This window comes from Melopsittacus undulatus, unplaced genomic scaffold (assembly GCF_012275295.1).
Source record: "Melopsittacus undulatus isolate bMelUnd1 unplaced genomic scaffold, bMelUnd1.mat.Z mat_scaffold_908_arrow_ctg1, whole genome shotgun sequence".
NCBI lineage: Eukaryota > Metazoa > Chordata > Aves > Psittaciformes > Psittaculidae > Melopsittacus > Melopsittacus undulatus.
Window position 1 is genome coordinate 2,708 of NW_022994694.1, and position 11,596 is coordinate 14,303.

Below are 11,596 nucleotides of genomic sequence, written 5' to 3' on the forward strand. Positions count from 1 at the left end.
TACCAATCCAGACAGCACAATGGAGCCTCTTAGCACTGCCACAGAACAGGATGACTTGCTTTGGGCTGGGAGTGCCTCCTAATTTATGGGGAAAAGCTCACTTTGAAGTATTGTAAGCTTGGCATTTTTGGCAGGTCACTGAGGAAGTGACTGGTATGCATTTAAGTGTCTCATGCATCTAGCACTGGTACTCTGTTAGCTTTTAATGGAACACATACGTATCTATCAAAAATGGACCTTGAACTTGAAAACTTTTGCTAGGGCACTTACAAAAACAGTCCTGTCTGCTCTGCTGCTTCTAAACAATCTTTTATCTTTGGTAGATGATATAAGTGAGTCTGACACCAAACAGGGGTCAGATACAGTTTCAGGAAACTGTCGTATCCTTCTTCACATCATTAATAATAGAAAGAGTGTGCACAGCAGGAAGCAGAAGAGCGGGCTGTTTTCGTTATTACTCTACAGGACAGAAACTATGGACTTCTCTGTTTTGCCAAACAAAAATCATCCGACAAATTCCTGCAAACTGGAGGTGAAGGTCTTTAGCAAAAAACACTCTGCCTTTCTAAAGCCAGCCTGGCAAAATTCCCAGGAAGACCTTTACCTTAACCCGGAGTGCAGCAGTGGCACAACAGGGTCTATTTACAGGTAAAGGTCTAAAAAAAGTTAGCATTTTTCCTGGTTTTTTCTCTTTTTGGGGATCAGGAGACAAAATGAGTTTGAGACTCAGATGTGGATTCAGGTTCCTGCATCTCTGAATCTGCATCACTAATATATCAGCAAGTTTCTCATTGACTTCAGTGAGGATCAGGCTCCAAGAGAAGAGTATTCTCTTCAGGGCAGTGTGCTGACTTTATTTCAGTATGTTAGGCTTCTGCATCTCATTGTAATGTTTCACAGCATTCCCAGAAAGTCTACGAATGTCAAATACTGATTAATTGTCCTAAAGGGGCAAATAGAATACTTTCTCTGAAGAAAAAAAAACCAGACCAACTTAAATCTGAAATTCAGGTCATATCCCTCCAAAATCAACAAAAAGGCACATTAGAGATAGCATTTACAGATTCTTCCTAGTGTCTTGCAAGCGTATCTATGTCTACAGAGCTCACCACAGCTTCCTCTTTATTTTGCCTTGTTTTTCCCATTCTACTTTGACTCCTGTCCACCCCTGACAGACAGCTGTTGACAGTGTTGAAAACACACTGACTGTGTTAATCCAGGTTTATTATGCAGCGGTAGCAGCGTTTCTTGGTAAAAAAGTAAATGTGCGCTGCCTAGTGGAGGCCCTGCAGCCAGCGGAGAAAGTTCATGTCTGGATCAGCAGCAGTTAGCTGCATCAGCTCACACCCCTGCGGGCCCAACTTGCTGCTCCACAGTGCTCCTTTCCTGCTGCCCGGGGAGCCCTCTCCTTTCCCCACCCCTAGAATGAGCAAAGCTCCTAGGTCTGTTCTTGGCAACAGATGGAGAAGTAATAAGCAGTTGGGGAAGGGGGGGGGGTGGAGTATGGAGAAGGGCCTGCATCCTCAGTATCCTTATGGTGGGGTCCACTTCTCCAGAAATGGAGCCTAAGGAAACACAGACCTGCGAGGGGGAGGGGAGAAAGACCCTTAGGTACCCCCGTCCCCTTTCCCCCCCCCCTCCCCAGCTACTTTCATTGCACTTCTCCCTCAGGACATTTCTCCCCATCCCAAATCTCTTTGCTCCATCCAGGGTCTGTTCCCGTCCTCACCCAACACGCAAAAGTCCTCTGCTCTGACACCGCTTCCATCAAACCCCGCCCCACCTCAGCCGCTCCGCCTACCTTCTCTAGCCTCTTCCCCACCCAAGAAAACCACTCTGCCTGCCCAGTGCCTCCAGCCGCCTCTGCTGGTATTGTATAATCTTTTCTGGCAATTACCCAAGGAGAGCTGGAAGCGGGGGGGACCACATGGTCACCCGTTGTCTCCTATGCACAGGGCCCTAACCAAGGGAAGGAGCTGCGGGGTCCAAACAATGGGGTATGGTGCAATGTGGCTTCGCTCCCCCACCCCACCTAAGCCCCTCTTTTGTGCAGGAGAGAAGCAGCCACACACAGAGCTCTCCGCAGCAGGGATCCTTCTTCCCAATTGTTAAACAGCACTCACTGTCACCGAAGCCAGGGCTGCAGAGCTGCAAGAGGATTAAAAATGTGTGGGGAGCCCTGGCTTTTTCGGCTTTTGCTCTGCCTTTCACCACTAGCAAGAGGGTTTCCTGGAATTCTGTTCCCAGCCGTGGGATGGCCATTTCAAAAAAAATGTCTTGCTTCACCATGTTTCCAGAAATACAGTTTGCGATGCAGTATGTTTAATAACTGTTTAAACCTAGGACACAACCTATACTTTTAAGTGCAGTCACTGGCGAATTTAAGCTGTCCAGATAAAATCATTGTGCCTTATTCTCTCTACCCTTATGAGCTTGCTCCTTTTTTCCTTTTGCTGACAGCCAAATAAAGGAAAAAGAACTGATGGGTTCCAGACATTAGAATAAACACCATGCACAGTGAAGAATTAATGGCACAGGAATAACGTTTTGCTTTAAGATGAGAAAGCTAATGGGGTTAAGAGTTAGTTAATTCAGAAACGGAAAACGGGGGGGGGGGGGGGGGGGGGGGGAAGAGAGAGGAGAGGGGGAAGGGCGAGGGAGGAGAATTCATTTCAGAACATATGTGCATGACCTACAGACTCCCATAGTCATTAAGTGTTGAGAGCAGCCTAAATTCCCACTTCAGAAATCAATTTGTTTTTAAGAAAATATTGCTACTCAGGGATCCCCATGTAAAGTGAACCTTCTCAGTGGCGGCTTGTGGTCTCTCCAGACTTTCATTATTGAGACCACTTAAATGCAAGTGCACTTAAGTGCTTATGATTTCTTCACCTATAAGATATTAAATTTATTTCCATATGAAAAGCACTGGGACATAATGACAATTCTATTGCGGACCAAAAAGTTGCTGCTTTTCCCACTCACTTTCCTCTTCGGTATCAGGCAAACTGAAACAGCTTCCCTTCTTAATCTATATTTTCATCGTCTACTTGAATAAAACAAACGATAAAGTAGTACAGGAATATTAGTCCTTCCTTGTGAAAGGCAGCATAAAAGCACAGACTGTTTCTCCTGCAGATGAGTAGCTAATTGACCACTTTCTGATTGTCCTGAAAATCTCTGGTCCTACTGGACTATCTGCCCCACAATATGGTTTTGACGCTCAGCATTAGGACCAGATGGTTAATCCCCTACATCCGCTTCTCATAGCCAGAGTGCATGATCCCTGTAGTCTACCTTGTCATTTTTGCAGTTCTCAGGATTCTGTTTCTGTTTATGTTTACCCTTTATTCCCCTATTTTGGAGGGACTGCAGGAAGCATTTGGTTTTTGAACACCACGCTGTTCCTTGTCATGTGCTCTTGCTCTGGAATTCACAACTGTGAACAAAACTGTGGCCTGTGGGTGTTACAGTACCACACTAATTAGTCCTAACCCCTCTTGGTTTCTCATCTGAGCTAATACCGTGGTCCTGCCTTGTTCCTCATTGTACCAGAAACAAGAGGTAACTGAGCACAAGGTAGGTGCTCAGTACAGTCACTTTTTTATCCCCTGGTTCATATGTGCATTACATACTTCCACTCTTTCCCTTATTCTTGCTAGACTCTGCAACTTGCCTCAATCAGACCCAGCTACAAGGTTGGCTGGAGCTTTGGTCTGACAACCATGCAGAAGACAGATAAAAACAGCTTGTTTGGGTAAACAATTCGTTATGAGGACAGAAGTACTCTAAGTGCTGCACAAGTAAAATGTCCATACGAATGCTACATTAAATATTCTTGTCACTTTAGCTTAAGTGTTTATAGCCATCTAGTGGTTCCCTCCTATCCATGTAAGGTGGCTCCTGGAAGGTGCTTTGATGCTACCTTACGTCTTTGCAAGCAGTTCTTATACCCTTCAGTCAGTTACGCATTCATAAAACCATAGAATCCTACAACAGTTTGATTTTAATGGACCTTAAAGACCAACCCCCCTGCCATGGGCCAGGGTCACATACACAGACCAAGTTCCTTAAAAACCCACCCAACCTGGCCATGAACACTGACAGGAATGGGGTTAGCCACAACTTTCTGGATAACCTGTGCCAGTTTCACCACCCTCACAGTAAAGAATTTCTTCTGAATATCTGAATATCTAATCTAAATCTTTCTTCTGTCAACTTAAAAGCCATTCCCCCTTGTCCTGTCACTACATGCTCTGTAAATAGCCACTCTCGGATTTCTTGTAGACCCCTTTAGGTGCTGGCAGGCTGCTCTAAGGTCTCACTGGACCCTTCTCCAGCTGAAAAAGCTCAGCTCTCTCAGCCTGTCTTCATAGAAGAGGTGCTTTAGCCCTCTGACCAATCTTCCTGGGCTCCTCTGGACTTACTGTGGATCCCAGGAATCCCTGACATGAGGTGTCTGCCCTGCTGTCTCTCAGATCACTTCACATATCTTCAGCTACTCCTTGCCTTCTGACTACTATTCACATTGAGATCAGATTTGTTTAGGAAAATTCTAAAGAGCTAATATTATTTATTCCTGATAAATGACCTTTTTTTTTTATTGACCAGATACCTAGCATACCTACACAGGGTATACTATCACAGTGATTCTTGGGTTACTACTGGCAGCCTTTGTCTGCCAGTTCTTTTTCTGTCTTAGAAACAGGTCTCTATCAGAAAAAATGCCCTTCCAAGTGCTGGGAGAGCTCTCCAGGATGTGTTACAAGGCTTCTACCAACAGAGGGTTATAATCTAAGCAATTTACCATGCAGATATTAATAATCACCCTGCTATTCACTTTCATTAGGATTGATGAGGTTGTTACAAAACAAATCCTGCAGTATCTGGTGGCCCTAAGTTTCTTAAAGACTCCTTATTAAAATGTTAAGGCATAGCTGCCCGCTGCCAGCATTTGTCAGTTTCACTGGGTACCTCCTCTGCAGCAGCTCAAGAACATGGGCTGGCCATGGGACACATGAAACTAGCTCTTCTTGGGAGGAGTAAAGACAAATTTTACTTCCAGGAAGTAAATTTCCTTAATTGTTTAGGTGTCTCTTTGATCTCTTCTTGGAGGTAGATAGGCTTGAGTCCAAGGCCTAACCTTAACTGCTGATGTCCTAATTTTTGGTGGGTGATTAGCTTAATGTCACTATCACAGACTGAGGAGGAGAACAGTTAGACACCCAGATTGTTTTCAGTGTTAACAACAACAACAACTGAACAACAAGGAACGAAAGGATAAAGTGAAGGAAAATTAGATAAAAGTGTTTCCTAGCAATATAGATTATGTTATAATTTTATTTTTTTTAATTTATAATAAAGTGTAATGTACTTGTATATGTTATTGTGTATTATGAAATAATCAGCAAGAAAAACATGTGGTAGTAAGCACATCTTGACCCAGGGATGGAACTGGGACTAACATTGACTGTCTATAGGTCTTCAGGCTTTTTTTACAGAATCCTTTATTTGTACATGCCAGCTCTCTGGGTCTGTTGAAGAGGGACAAACTGTTCTCAGGTGAAACATGAGTTCATAGAATCATAGAATGGTTTGGGTTGGAAGGGACCTTAAGATCATCCAGTTCCAAACTATAACAGCTTTCATGTTCATGAGCTATATGTACATTAAACACAGTTATGTTTGCAGAGTTGAGCATTTTTCATCCTGTTAAATGAGTATTTCATCAAACACATTTCATCTACAGTTTCTTAGAGTTCTTCCTAACTATTGCTGGCTAGGAGTATTTGCTTTTCCCTTCTTCCATTCAGCAATAGTAACATAAATTGCCTCTGAATTTGATGTGTTCCAACCTTATTCACCCTGCCTTCTTAGACACAGTGTATACCATATAAATTCTGTAATGCATATGTATACCTAGATTTACAATACCTTCCCTCTTTTCTTTGAATATTTGTTTCGTGAATCAGAATCAAAACATAGAACGTATGTAACAATTGTTGGGAGATGTGTTAAATCTTAAAAGAAAAAGTACGATTTCTTTTAGAACTACTAGCAGGTACATTTTTATTATCTAACCTTCTGTTCTCTGCATCTCTAAGTGCATATGCTTCATGCAATTTTTCCTCATCTTTCTCTGTACAATTTATTGGACCTAAGCCTTTTTGTGTTTTTGTTTGTGTTTTTTGTTGGTTTGGGTATTTTTTGTATGTATTCAGACTTCTGTGTTTCCTTTCCCCAAAAACTAGTGTCTAGGATGTCTGTCCTGTGAAACTACAGAAGTTTCATAACTAAACCATTTGCCTCACTGAGTGTATTTTCTTGATTAAGCTGGCACTCAAAGTCTGTTTCTAAAAATTCTGTAAATTATCTGCCTACCCCAAATCCAGTCCAGTTTTCATGTTAAAACCTGTTGTTCCCCCATCACCCCTCTCCCCACTCCCCATACTCTATTTCATGCTGTGCAACGGAAGGTACTACTACAGGCAGAAGGGGCAAAAAGTTTTGCCACAAAGCACTCTCTTTAGAACAAATTTTGCCTCATGCCATCTATTCCAAGATTTGGAGCATTTATTTAAAACAGCTTTAGAAATTACTGTCAAGCTGCATTCTTTCACAACATCTTAGCCATAGGGAGACCAAATATCCCTGGTGAGACAGTTCAAGTTCTTCAACAAAATGTTCTCCAAGTTCAACTATATAGCAAGCATGAGGGAAGCATCATTGAGGTCAATGACAAATTTTAAATAAATTAAAATAAAATAAATAAAATAAAATATAAAATGCAGCCAGAAAGAAATTACATAAAAACACCAGCTCAGCTGAAAATCTGGCCAGTACAACCCAGAGGGCTTCAGTGCCAGCTGTAACTGCAATGCAAAGACTTATTGCCAGGAGATATGTTAATCCACAGGAATGACTTATGGAAATTATGAACTAATAGACTGGAAGGGCACTGTGGATCCACCCACCTAATAATGATAATTACTGATGGGAAACATGCTTAGTCACTTGTGCACAATTTCACGATAAGAATGCTAGCATGATGCTTACTCCTAATGTTCTTAGACAAAAGGCTGTTGTTATAATTTCTTCACCTTTCCTTTCTGAAGGAAACCAGTCCTCTCACTTCCTTCTACACCTGCCTGACCCAGACCGACTCACAGTCTGTGTGTGATCACAGGCACTGAGGCATAAAGTAGGTGAGACATGTAGCAGCTGGCTTCCACAGAAAGTGGCTTCACCAACCCAGAAGAAGGCAAAAAAATTACTCAAGCAGAACAAGACAACAGTTGCTATCAGCTTAGGGACTTGCACTGGGTGATGTGAAATACAAGCTTGCATCAGAGCCCATGTGTGGGAGGGGTTAAGATCGCAAGGACTGGAAGGAGAAGCAGAATGTGCCTGTGGCAGCAGCAAGCGCTTGTTGCTGTGAAGTCATCCAGCCCATGGCACCTTAACAGCTGGAATCTTGATATAAATGAAATATCCTCAGAAAGACATCCTTTCATAGAAGAAAGTTTCTCAGGTCCCAGCCTCTTATTGTCTTTCATTATGTGCACTCACTATTGTGTGTGATTAGCAAATTCTAAGGGTGGGAGAGGGTGGGGTGTTCAGGGACACCGGGTGAAGCAAAGGCTTCCCTTTTCTCAATATAAAATTCCTAAGGACAAAGCTGAGAATGGGAAAGCAGGATTTGCTAATGAAGAAAGCTGAATTTGCTCTGTGATGGCTCTGTAGAAACAGTCCTGAGACACAGGAGAGGTGTTAATGCAAGGAAGGGCTCTTGCTCTAAGTAGGTTCTCTCTGGAATGTGACACACCACCAGGAAACCGGAAACAGGTTAATTAAATAGTCTCAGGGGGACAGAAGGTTGTGGTGAACCAAAATGTTGAACAGCTTGACTGGAAAGTCTGCTTGCATTCCCCTGTGCAATAAACAGATCAAAAAATAGGGTGATTAAATCTTACTGGCTTCTGAGGAGGCTCTTAATGCTGTGTTAAGCAGCAAACTTGTGAGTTCTCCAGAAAAGTGATTCCACTAGGGCTGTCATCCTCCTCCCTTGCACGCTCTTGTTCTAAATTGTCCAATTTAACAATTGTTGTCAATGGGGAGACTGCTCAGATATTTAATTACCTTTGAGCTCTGACAGTGCCCAAATTAAGAATTCTCCCTCAGTTGAATGAAGGTCCTCTAACACCCTGACAACAGGTCTACCATTCAATAGCATGAACAGAACTGCAATCACAACCCTGACTGTCAAAGGTGCAGATCCAGCCAAGGAAGCACTTTCACACTATGATTCCGTGTGGTCATTCTGCTTTGTCCTTACAAACCCTCTTTCTGCACCATATACCATGGGTTCCAACAGAATTACATCTTCTACCTCAATGCTCCGTAGCACTGTTTTGCTAAAGCAGAGGCTTTCTTTCAGCAGGCATTATAACATCAGTTTGCATTTGCAAAAGAGCTTAATGTTCAGACTGTACCCGTGTGCTTCCCCAGAAGGAAAGAAAAATCTGCCTGGATGCCCAGTCAGGCTCCATTACTGCATTGTAGATGTTTGCCAGAATGAGGAAAAATTGTGCATGTGTAATTTGATTCTGTGTATTACAAATGGATAATTCTGGAAGGGGGACTGTGTTGTAATTAAATGAAAGATGAAAGCCAACTTCTGGTCAAAATTGTGCCTTACAGAGAGAAAAAAACCAAATGTCACTAAGTTGCCGGGCTAGACTCAAACAGGGTCAGTAAAGAAATGATAGACAAAGCCCTCGGGAAACACATTTACACCCGTCACCCTGAAATGCACTATCAAAAGCAACCCCTTGTATAGTGATATCCAGGTGGATGATGAATTGGAGGAGAAGAAAAAGGCCCCTTCCTGGACTGTGCAAGACTATGACAGACACTCACTGCACTCTAACTTGGCCAGCCAAATAAAGGTAACTCACTTTTGCCCTCTGTTTAAAAAAAGCAAATTGCTATGTGGGGTGTGCATGAACCCCACTGTGAAACCCCACTTGGTTCTTTTGGTGAGATTCCAGAAGTAAATATGGATGTATTTTCTGCTACAAACATAACCACCAACATGAGTGTGATCAAGAAAAGATATCTATGTATCTGGCTAGACTCCAGGAATTGCAGTTTTGCAGAACATGACCTCTGTGGCCAGAGAAAATCTTAATCTGCAACACTCCACAAGTCAGCTTCCCCGTTAGTATAGGGAAGGGCTCCAAATGAGACACTTAGCCACTATATAGTCACTTCAACAACTGTTCATAACATCATTCTGTTATCAAATACGGTGCATTTTCCAAGCACTTATCCACACTATTCAGGACCCTGTCGCCTGTGGGTAGGCACAAATCCCTTTTAGGGTTACTATAGTAAGCATTTTTTCTGCTGTTCCCTTTTTTTTTTGGAAAGGGACTCAGATTGTGTTTTATAGATTCATCTCTTCTTGTGAAGGACTACATGGTTTCTTTGGGATTTTTAATCACAAGTCAAAGGCGGGTGTCCTACATTTGGTTTTCTGGCTGAAAAGTGTGGTTTTCATTCTCCCTAGTGGAAATTTGCAGCATCTGGGCAACGTATGTTCATAGCACAACCTATGTTAGTGAAAGTTTTTTTGCATTTGTGTTGTGATGCCTTAAATTTCATTAATCATTGTCTGATGATAGCCAAAATACTTCTGACTATGTCCTAATGACTTTATGTGCAAAAACAGGAGCTGAGTTAATTTTCTGGTTTTTCTTTTAGGAAAATCCTAACGATCTTACAATTCTGGATGGGGGATATTTATACTCCTGGGTATGATACCTTGATAAAAAAGAAAGAGAGAGAAAAAAAGCGTTCCAAATGTTGCCGAATCATCCTGCTCTTGGTATTAGCTGTTTGCATCCTAATTGCCACAATCACACTCAGCATTTTACTTACTTAGTACAGCCAAATAACATTGATGAGAGTGTTTTCAATAAATATTTTTTATAAGGTATTCTCCTCCCTTGTTTTATTTTTTTGCCACAATTGCTCTTTGTTTGACATCACTAGTTTACAGTGTTCCTATGCAGCATAAGGAATTGATCCTGGAAAGAGACAATACTCTTGAGCACAGCAGCATGTCTTCTTATGGGTATAATTAAAAAGAAAACTATTGATCTTCTACTTTTCTTAGTGCATTCTTTGGACTAGTGATCTGCATCAGCATGTATGGTATGGTATATACTGTGTGTACAGATAGTCAGCTAAGTAATCATTTCTAATAAACACCTACCATCCTGTTCATCTTTTATGATAGCTAATATTGTAGCTATTATCATATAATCATAGAATGGTTAGGGTTGGAAAGGACCTTAAGATCATCTAGTTCCAATCCACTGCCCTGGGCAGGGACACCACAGGCTAAACCATGTCCAACTTGCCCTAGAACACTGCCAGGAATGGAGCATTCACAATCTATCTGGACAACCTGTTCCAGTGCCTCACCACCCTCACAGTAAAGGACTTATTGGAATACAGAAAAGTATTATAAAGCAGCATTCAGGATGTCCCAGAGAATTCTAAAGCAAAAAATTACACATTACTTAGAGACAGAGTGCATTGCTGCAATGATGCAGCGCTTCTTAGTAAAAAGCTAGCCTAAATGCATAAATGCTTTCTTAAACCTTTTCAGAGAAAAAAAACAAAAGGCAGACCACTGAGCTTCTACCAAAATAATTGCCTGAGACCTGAGATTGTGTTTCTTCATGCCTGCATCATGGTCTTTGAACACAATAGAATCTCTGTCAATCAAAAAAACAGAGCACCAATAATTTTTTTAATCTGACATACCAAAAGCTCAAGCAAAATTGGTGGAGTAGTAGAGTATAAACTGGGATTGGGATACACCTTAAAAAGGTAAAAATTACATATCCGTTCTGTGAAAAAGGGCCTTTCTTTGTAAATGAAAAGACCAAAGGGAAATGTTCAGAGCATTCAGACATTTAAGTTCATAAATTCTGCATAACTTAGGAGAATGAAAAACATGAGAAAAAATGGACAAAATAAAAAGTGAGTGAACAGATAACTTAAATTTTATTTCCTTTCTGAAAAATGCTCTGAAGTGTTGCAAACCCTTCATACTCTCTATATAAGGGAAAGGAGCTATGAACACTGTTGAGATGGGGATCTCCCTCACTGACACAAGAGAATCTCACAGATGTGCAAAAGCTGGGAAGTTGGGGTTATACCAGATCTACCTGTCTTCATTAAAAAAGTGCTTTTGGAGTAGGTTCAGGAGTAGGATAAAGGTAGAGGGTATGCTTTGCCATGTCTGAATTGTAGCATGTGAACTACTTACAGCAGCTTTTGCAGTGCTTAAGTCAGATCAGGATGGATTCAACTTCAAGTACAATGTGACAGTAAGATAAGTGTTTTTAATTCCTTCCGTCCTCACCTGGTCCATGTCTGAATCTCATTTGTGCCATAACACTGGACGTTAGCCTAGCTTGTACCGGTTCAAAGACCTTAGGCTAAAAACAGCTTATTGCTTTTAATCCGGCAAGATAGCCAACAGCAAAACTGTAGCAGCATTTTAATGCATTGGCATAAA

The 11,596-nt window shown here is 41.7% G+C and overlaps 1 pseudogene; it reads left to right on the forward strand.

Annotated features, from left to right (window-relative positions):
- Positions 1-261: 261 nt before the first annotated feature.
- LOC117438956 (major intrinsically disordered NOTCH2-binding receptor 1-like) lies at positions 262-9,946 on the forward strand (annotated as a pseudogene).
- The last annotated feature ends 1,650 nt before the right edge of the window (positions 9,947-11,596 follow it).